Source organism: Pteropus alecto, unplaced genomic scaffold, assembly GCF_000325575.1.
Source record: "Pteropus alecto unplaced genomic scaffold, ASM32557v1 scaffold106, whole genome shotgun sequence".
NCBI lineage: Eukaryota > Metazoa > Chordata > Mammalia > Chiroptera > Pteropodidae > Pteropus > Pteropus alecto.
This window is the reverse complement of record NW_006442103.1, coordinates 1,514,686-1,522,770: the sequence shown is the minus strand read 5'-3', so window position 1 is coordinate 1,522,770 and position 8,085 is coordinate 1,514,686. Positions and strand designations below refer to the sequence as shown.

General features: G+C 43.5%; 1 protein-coding gene and 1 pseudogene across 6 annotated transcripts in view; one reads left to right on the top strand and one right to left on the bottom strand.

Annotated features, from left to right (window-relative positions):
- LOC102898858 (transmembrane protein 56) overlaps positions 1 to 8,085 on the bottom strand; it is an 88,076-nt gene that overhangs the window by 46,072 nt on the left and 33,919 nt on the right. For 2 of the 6 annotated variants that reach the window (XM_006919544.3, XM_015595458.2), the window contains exon 1: positions 7,489 to 7,619. The exons of 2 other annotated variants lie outside the window; for them this stretch is intronic. The gene's annotated coding sequence lies outside the window, so the exon portion shown is untranslated. Of the gene's footprint in view, positions 1 to 7,488; positions 7,620 to 7,703; positions 8,080 to 8,085 lie in introns of those variants that run through there. 2 more of the 6 variants (XM_015595455.2, XM_015595456.2) reach the window with 2 other exon arrangements.
- LOC112469187 lies at positions 742 to 860 on the top strand (annotated as a pseudogene).

The following is an 8,085-nucleotide window of genomic DNA, read 5'->3' as shown; positions in this document are numbered from 1 at the left end:
AACAGAGGCCAATTGCTGTAACAAACACCACCAATATTTCAGAAACTTAAAAGAGAAAATGTCCACTTCTCATTTGTATCATTGTGCAAAGTGGGTTCATGGTGTGGAGCTGCTGCTCTGTCCACTGCCCCCCATGTAGTTATTTGGGGGCCCAGGATTACTCTTTGAGGTAGCTCTTCAGATTCCAGGGAATTGGAATTTTCTATCGATTCCATTTCATCCTCCTGACTGAAGAACAAAAAGAGGGTGTGGAGAATCATGTGAAAGATTTTAGAGGCCAGGTCAGAAGAAACAGTATACACAACTTTCTCCTTCATTCCCTTGGCCAGATCTCAGTCCTGTGACCCCCCGCCACCTAAGAGCAAAGGGGGCAAAATGAGTAGAATTATCTGATACAGGAGCTCAGGAATGTGCTAGTAAAGGGTAATCTTTAAGAAAAGCTATTTAAGTATTATTTTCTAAAATTTAAAACTGAATTATGTTGACGTACCCAGTAGATCACAGACAACTTTTCTTCTAACATGATTTAATCAATTACCACATCTGAAATTAAACTCATAGAGTCCACAATTTTTTACACTTTGTAAAAGATAAAGGTAACATAAACTCACTCCATATCTAAAGGAATGAGCATTAGCCACCTGGGATGGAACCATGTGGAGGGTGAGGGCCAAGACCAGGAATCCACATGTGGGAGAAGTCCCAATGACACCCGTGACACTGACTCAAAGCCAAGTGATGGTTTCTGGCCATACCACCCTAAACATGCCCGATCCCATCTGATCTCAGAAACTAAGCAGGGTTGGTCCTGGTTAGTACTTGGATGGGAGACCACCTAGGAAGACCAGGTGCTGTAGGCATTAAAAATAAATAAATAAATAAAATTTTCTGGGTGGCCTTTTACCCTGTTACCTAAGTGGCCCTTAGGTGCTTTGAAAGTGTTTTTCTTCTGACCTCTTTCCATAAGACTACTATTGCCTCAAACTGCTTCCAAATGCATAATTTTCCAATAAACATGGCACTTATATTTACTATAGACTTCATGCTTCAATTCAGGGTAAGTCCCATAAAAACACCTAAGCCTGGCCCATGGACTTGGTAATGAAGAATTGTCTGGGGCATTGTTCCTGAGGCGAGACATACACGAATGTAGTCAGGGAATCTCAGATCCAGTGGCTTGTGGGAGTAGAACTTTTCCCAGGTGTATGAAATTGGGTCAAGCCCAACTTGCAGATCCCTAAGTCCTCATAACACTCACATGTCCTACAACCTATTAACAATTTTAAGCTTGGAGATGCTCTCAAGGATAGAACGTGGCCCTGACCCTTTCTAACTTGTGGGATTGGCCCATGTGAACGAATACCATCCTTTTTGCATGGACCAAGTGCAGAGATTTGTTCTTTATTTTTTTAAAGAAAAATATTTTGCTCAGTCATTATTATAGTTCTAATATATTAATGTCATCTACAACAGCCTCACTTCTTGGGTCATTAACAGTACAAGCCTAGTATTTTTGGGCAAATGGGTTCCACTCACAGAAATCTCACTAAAATGATATGTTCTATACTACCTTGTAGAAAAACGTCCAATATTAGATTGCTGTTTTCATTGGTCATGCATCCCTTCAGGTCCTCGTAAAACTATTTCTTGATTAAACCCATGAACTTCCACTTCAGCCTAATGACCTTTCACTGAGCAATGCCAAAGCATGGCACCCCTGGCCAGCACCAAGGAACATAATATGAAATGGCTCAGAAAGCAAGGGCACTAGGTTTGACTGTACAACACTGGGAGTGCCACTGAGAATGCCGGCCATCGCAAAGGCAGTGTTTTCTTGAAGAAAATCCAAAGGAGAAATTTCTCACCCTCTTAGGTTCAAGACTAGATGGACCTGTCCGATTTGGTTTCTCTCCTAGACACCTTGAAGCATGTGATGGATTGCTGGCCTCTTCTCTTTGGCTGTTGGAAAGCTTATCACCAGCACTTCCAGGAAGAAGAGAACAGTACCTCAGAGTACACTAAGTAACTTCACTTCTGCCTCTATCTTGTTTTCCTTTGGCATATTTTCCTCTCTTATCCTAAATTTACTTTATCTCATTGTATTGTATGCGTCTTTGTAAGGCATCCCAAATTGGTTTTGTAACAAAGTATGGTATAAATAAAACTAAAGAAAGTAGACTCAGTGTGTATGCCTCATCTCCCTACTCGAGATAGAGACCTCTTTATAAGCTGGGGCTGCACACTGCCCTAGCTTTGAAATCCCTATAGTGTCTAGCACTACACTTTTACTACTGACTATTTGGGAAATTAAATGATAGAATACGCAAATTTTGATAGCACTATGTTACTTGAATTATAAAAATAACCAGCATACTATTTTATTTTTTATTCTCAAAACAAATTCACATACGTGTGAAAGGATGCATGTACAAGGGTACTACTTACTGTAGCTTTATTAGAAGCAACCTTAAGGTCCAATGATAGAAAAATGGTTAAATATATTGGTACAGCTACACTCTCATAGGTTATACAGACATTTAAATGAATGAGATGATACAGAAGAATGCCCATCACATACTGTGGAGTGGGGAAAAAAGCAGACTGAAAAAGGATAGATTTTTCGTAAATACATAACTGGTCACATTTTGGCATTTGTAGAGAAAAAGATCGGAAGGGCTATAGCCCCCAAACTGGTATCTGGCTGTGTTTGTGAGTGAAACTGAAGAAGGTAGGAGCTGGGGGAAGGGGAAGAAGTGAACTTTCATTCTCTTGAGTATTAGTTGTTTGTGATGTTTTTTAAAATGAGTAAGTTTAACTTTTGTAACTTAAAAAGAAAAAACACTGAAGAAAACATTTAGAGACGTGAGGCTGTAAAGCATTTTCAAGTCCTTAAAAATGCCCAGCGCTTTAGGATTGGGTTCAGAGACACTAAGCCGGGATGCTGCAAACATACCACCTTTGTTCTAAGCAGCTAGGCCTCCCCTTCAGACGACTAGGCCTCCCACCCACAGCCTTTATCTTGCCCTGGATTCTTCCACAAAGCATGTAAGAAACTGATCTGTTTAGTAACACTACCGCAGGTTTTTAAAGTATGAAAAGGCCGAGAATCTTTCTCAATTAGAGCACAGCTGTAGTCTTTATAAGTTCCTAAAATAGCATGTAACAAATTATAAAGCATTTCAATTCATAATTGTCTCACTATTTTTACGTGTCTTAGAGCAAAACATGTTAACTGAGCAAGACTAGTTTAGGAAATTATGTCCCTAAAATGTAACACTTTGTAAAGGGTTTTTAAATATTTTCTAAATTTTTTGTCGAAAGAAAATTCCTTCCTCCTCCTTTTCCACAATAAATACATACTAAATAGAGAGTTGTCAACGCCTCAAATGTACTTTTAAAAGTTTTTAAAGCCTATTTCAAGAAAGTTAGTTAAATTAACTTGACAACATAGTTTCTCCATGTCTCCAAAGTTTAAAGGTTAAATCCGAACCAATGTATAAACCCATTGATGTACAGTTATTTCTAGGGTGGCTACAGCAAGATACAGTGGACACCAACACAGCAAGGTGGGGACCCAAACTTGGGCTCCATAGGAATAGTCAGTCAGGCAGACATCATAAGCCTGGGGCTTAAGGTCACATTACAGAAACCAGAGTTGAAAGCATTAGATAGATACCAGATAGTTGAGGAAATATAAAGTCAAACTGTGAAAACATATCAACTCAGAAAAAAATCAGACAAAGTAGGGCTGGGATGATCCAACTAGGTCATCATATGGATGATAAAAGCAAGCAGCAAGCAAGCAACCCTGGTTAAGTGATACCTGTGTACATTTTCCTTCAGGTTTTGTTGTTGTTGCCCACTGGTGAGTGTGCCAGGTGTGCGAGTCAGATGTTAATTGTTACAAAAAGGAATCAAAAGCCTGCAGATAGACTCCACCCCTGATTAACTCCAGAGCACAGATACTGGAATTCACTCAAGGATGCTGGGTGCTGCCTCACCTATTTCTCCAAGAAGCTTTTTTGGCAATCCCTAGGGCTATGAATGAGCAAGTTTCTAGTTTGATTCTAGAATGATTCTAGTTTGATTGTAGATCTTGAAATAGACGTCTAAAGAAGTCTTGATAATCTAACCCTTCTATAAAATGTAATGAGAATACTTTTCCAAATATCTGTGAGGCAAGCAGCCAACTTCCTAACAGGTTTGATCAGCAAATGGCCTTTGGAAACAACATTTCTATCCTTTTCTTCTGCACGAAATTCTCAAAGCTGGAAGAGAAGATGTGAGCCACCCACCCACCCAGTACCAGGAGCCCCTTCGCTCCCTCTCTGGCTGATGAAACTGGATGTGGCCTAAATCCATCAGCCAATTTGTTCTGAATCCATTTGTCTTCTTATTGAATCTACAGGGAAAAAAATTCTACTGCTCTAAAGACACTGCTTTCAAATCCGAATTTACTCCTTCCTCTTCTCTTAAAACCAACTGTTTTGCTTTGAAGTAGAGAGAGCAGGTAGGAAGTCCCCTTTTGCATGTGCCCAGCTAGCTGCCTTTCATTAATTTGAGTCCAGCACCTATCAGCATCAGATAAGTCCCCTACCGACAGGGGGTCCAGATAGCTCTCAATCAATTCCATGCTCCGCACTCCACCTCCTCCAGCATCTCCAAGCCCAAGGCCCAGCCTGCTCCACTGCAACCTGTTCTTCCATCCATTAGACACATGGTTTCCAAACAGTAGTCTGTGACCCATGAATAGGCAATGAGTGTTTCAGAACACAGAATGTAAACAGAAATAGAGTAGAAATAGAAACAGAAAACAGAATGCAGTCCACAGTAAGGGTATGTACTGTTTCATGAAACTTGTTTCAGATACACATTTACTTACTTATGCCCTGAGTGTCAATGTAAAAGTGCATTTTGTACTGTGTTATAATCCAGAAATTCTGAAACACTGCTTTTGGCAAGCATTTGTCCACCATCTAGTCAGAGTGCCCACTGCTGTTGGTCCCACTGCTCAGCGACCCACTTCCTCATGCAGGCTCAAGCTCTGAACAGACTTCCAGCTGTCTTATTCATCGGCTGTTTTCACAAACCTTAGCCTTTTACAGTGATTCACAACCTTCTGCTCATGTATACAAAGGGCTGCCTTCTCCTTGAACAGACCAATGTTCTCAGTCAAAAAAGAAAAAAAAATCCTTTGCTATTCCTGCTTTCTTTTCAGGTCTGGAAATTGCTTGTAGTACATCCAACTGTCTCACTATGAATAAGAAATCTCAGAGCAGTAGGACTCCATTTCTTTGTGTGCTACCTTTCATCTCCAACAAGAAAAAAACCACCACTAAAGTCCCTCTTGAAATGTCTCAGATTTTCTTACAAAATTCACCTCACTTTCCTGATGTAATGCATTCAGGTGTAACACATCCAGAGTCTGATACCAACACCAGGTTAACATAGCTCATCCCTAATGCTGACTTAAAGTCTGTTTCCCATCCTAAGAACAGATGGTTACTCCACCTCCGTATTGCTGTCTTCTTCCTCTCATAGGGCAAATGGAAAGAGGAAAAGCACAAGGTGACAGCACGAGTATGGTGGCACCCTTTCCTCTCCCAAGGACAAGGGCACAAGTTGTCCAGCACAACTCTGCCCAGTCCTGCCCTCCCTTGTCCAACAGCCCACAATTCTCACCCAATCGATTCATTTCTTCCTCTACAGGAAAAAAAAAAAAAGTTTTCTGTATCTTCTTATAGACTGTTCGGTTAACTTTTCTCAGGCAAACTGAATATCCAACTTTTTAACTTTCCAAGAGCTACTGAAGTGAAATGAATTCTTTATCTGTAGGATACAGGACAGTAACTTGAGAGGAGTGCAGGGAGACACTGAGGGCTGAAGGTTTCTTAGGAAGTGAATTGGTATTTCCTCCCCTACATGGAAGGCCAGTGTTGAGGGAGGGTCATAACCACTGGGCTTCCTGTCCTGTACTAAGGGAGGAAAGTGAACAAGTCTAGATCTGTAGGACAGTTGCACTAGGCTCTGAAGGGCAAGTCACACCAGGGCACCAGCTCCACCACTCCCCAGGGCTCCTTTGCCACCTCTCTGGTCATCTGGTTATTGGGAGGGCCCTCCATCACCACCCAGGTCGCTACTTCCTACTCCCCACTCCTTTGCTGGGAACACTCTTAATCACTGAGAGATTTCTGATAGCTCCCTGCTCCACGGCCTCTCTTTAACTTTGGTAATCAAATGAATCTCTCTCCAATGAAGATTCTAGAAAATGAAGAAAAATGTAGGACAACTCTTGCATCCATACTCCAAGGAAGTTTGCTATAAGGTTTCGGCCCTTCAACCACTGCCGTTCCTGGGCACCTCCAAGTACGTGGCTTTAATTACAAAGAGCCATTCTTCTTTTCAAAATGGTAAAGGATACTTAGAGTGAAAGAAATAGGAATAGCTAATGCGCAAATAATTATGGCTGGCTGAGCAGCTGGGTGTGAGACAACCCGCTCTAGACAGATAAAATTTCTGCAAGATCACACAGTAATGATTCGAACTCTGGAGGGAGGTAATGTGGCCAAAGGAGTTGCAGGGGTAAAAAAAAAAAAAAAAGAAGCACCCTCAAAACAGAGTATCCTCTGGATCATCTGATGGCACAGAAGGGAGGTGGCAAATACACTAAAATCCATGGTTCCTCTAGCTATTGTTTCTAATTTCCTAGAGTGGCAGGAATACACTTTTCTCATTTAGTTTCATCCGTACAATTTAAGGAAAAGACATACAAGGGAAAGAATTCTCTACTTCACATATAACACACTTCACCAAGAGAAATGGGATTCTCTACTGTATTACCTTGACTACACAAAGAGGAAGCTGCATTCTGATCTATATCCTGTACTCACACAGCAGTATCTCACTTAAAACACACACAATCCAAGATCCATCTTTCTCAACTCCATTTATGACTCAGTAAAGATTTTACTAAAATGACAGCTTTTTTCCTACTTCACGCATCAACTCCTATCATCCACACAAACTTTTCCATCTTATCTCCTAACTGGTATGAGATTGATTTAAACGTTGTCAAATATCACTCTCGAAGAACAATTTTATAATTTCACATAAAAATGTGCACATTAACACTCAAGATGTGTACAGCTAAGAAAACACTGGCCAGCAACAGTGACCCTTTCATGAACTTAACTCAGTGTTTTCACAGCGGTTGTCCTACCGTCTTAGGGCTGTAGGAAAAGGCTAGTATTACAGATCCCATTTCATGGGCGGGTAAACCGAGGCACTTAGTTTAATCGACTTGCCCGGGGTGACAATGTTAGCGCTGGAGACAGAAACCAAATGTCTGCCTCTGACTCTGCGCCCAGTTCTTCTGCACTAGACTCTCAGAACTCGCTGGCTAAAAATGAGACCCACTTGAGCACCGCCAGGGTGAATAAAAGCTTCTTGTTTTATTTAGTAGAAGAAGCAGGAGGGGGGAAGACTTACCCACTTGATGCACCTGACTGTATACCAGGCTCCACCAAGAAGGCTTTCCCGGATGCACAAAGCACCCGCCCGTTTGAGCTGAGACCCCGGAGGCACCCCAGACAGCTGGGAAGCGTGAGTGGGACGCACAAAGGCGTCTGAGTGGGCGGGGGCCGCGGGCCAGGACACCACTTGCGCAGCCCACGGGCCGGAGAACGCTGCGCCGCCGCACGCACCTGCTGGAGCCGCCTCAGCCCCGCGCGCTCGGGACGACCCGGGCCTCCGGAGCCCTGGCCACGCTAGGCCGGGGCGGGGTCCCGCGGGACATAGAGCGCCCGCCCTCCTCCGAGCTCTGCAAACGGCGTCACCTGTACTGCGAGTCCCGGACAGAGTCGCGTGTACGCGGCGGCTGCGCACGGCCGGGTTTCGGGCGCCTAGTCTTCCGGCCGGGCCCGAGGGCTGTCGCCGGCCAGAGCCGGCCCGCGAGATGCTCGGCGGGGTCGGAGAGCCGTCCCGGAGGTCCAGCTGCCGCGCGCCCGCCCTCCCAGACTGCGGGCTCGGGTTACCGCAGCGCGGCTCCTTAAAGGGGCCGCGGCCGCCCGAGCTCCGGCTCCGAGC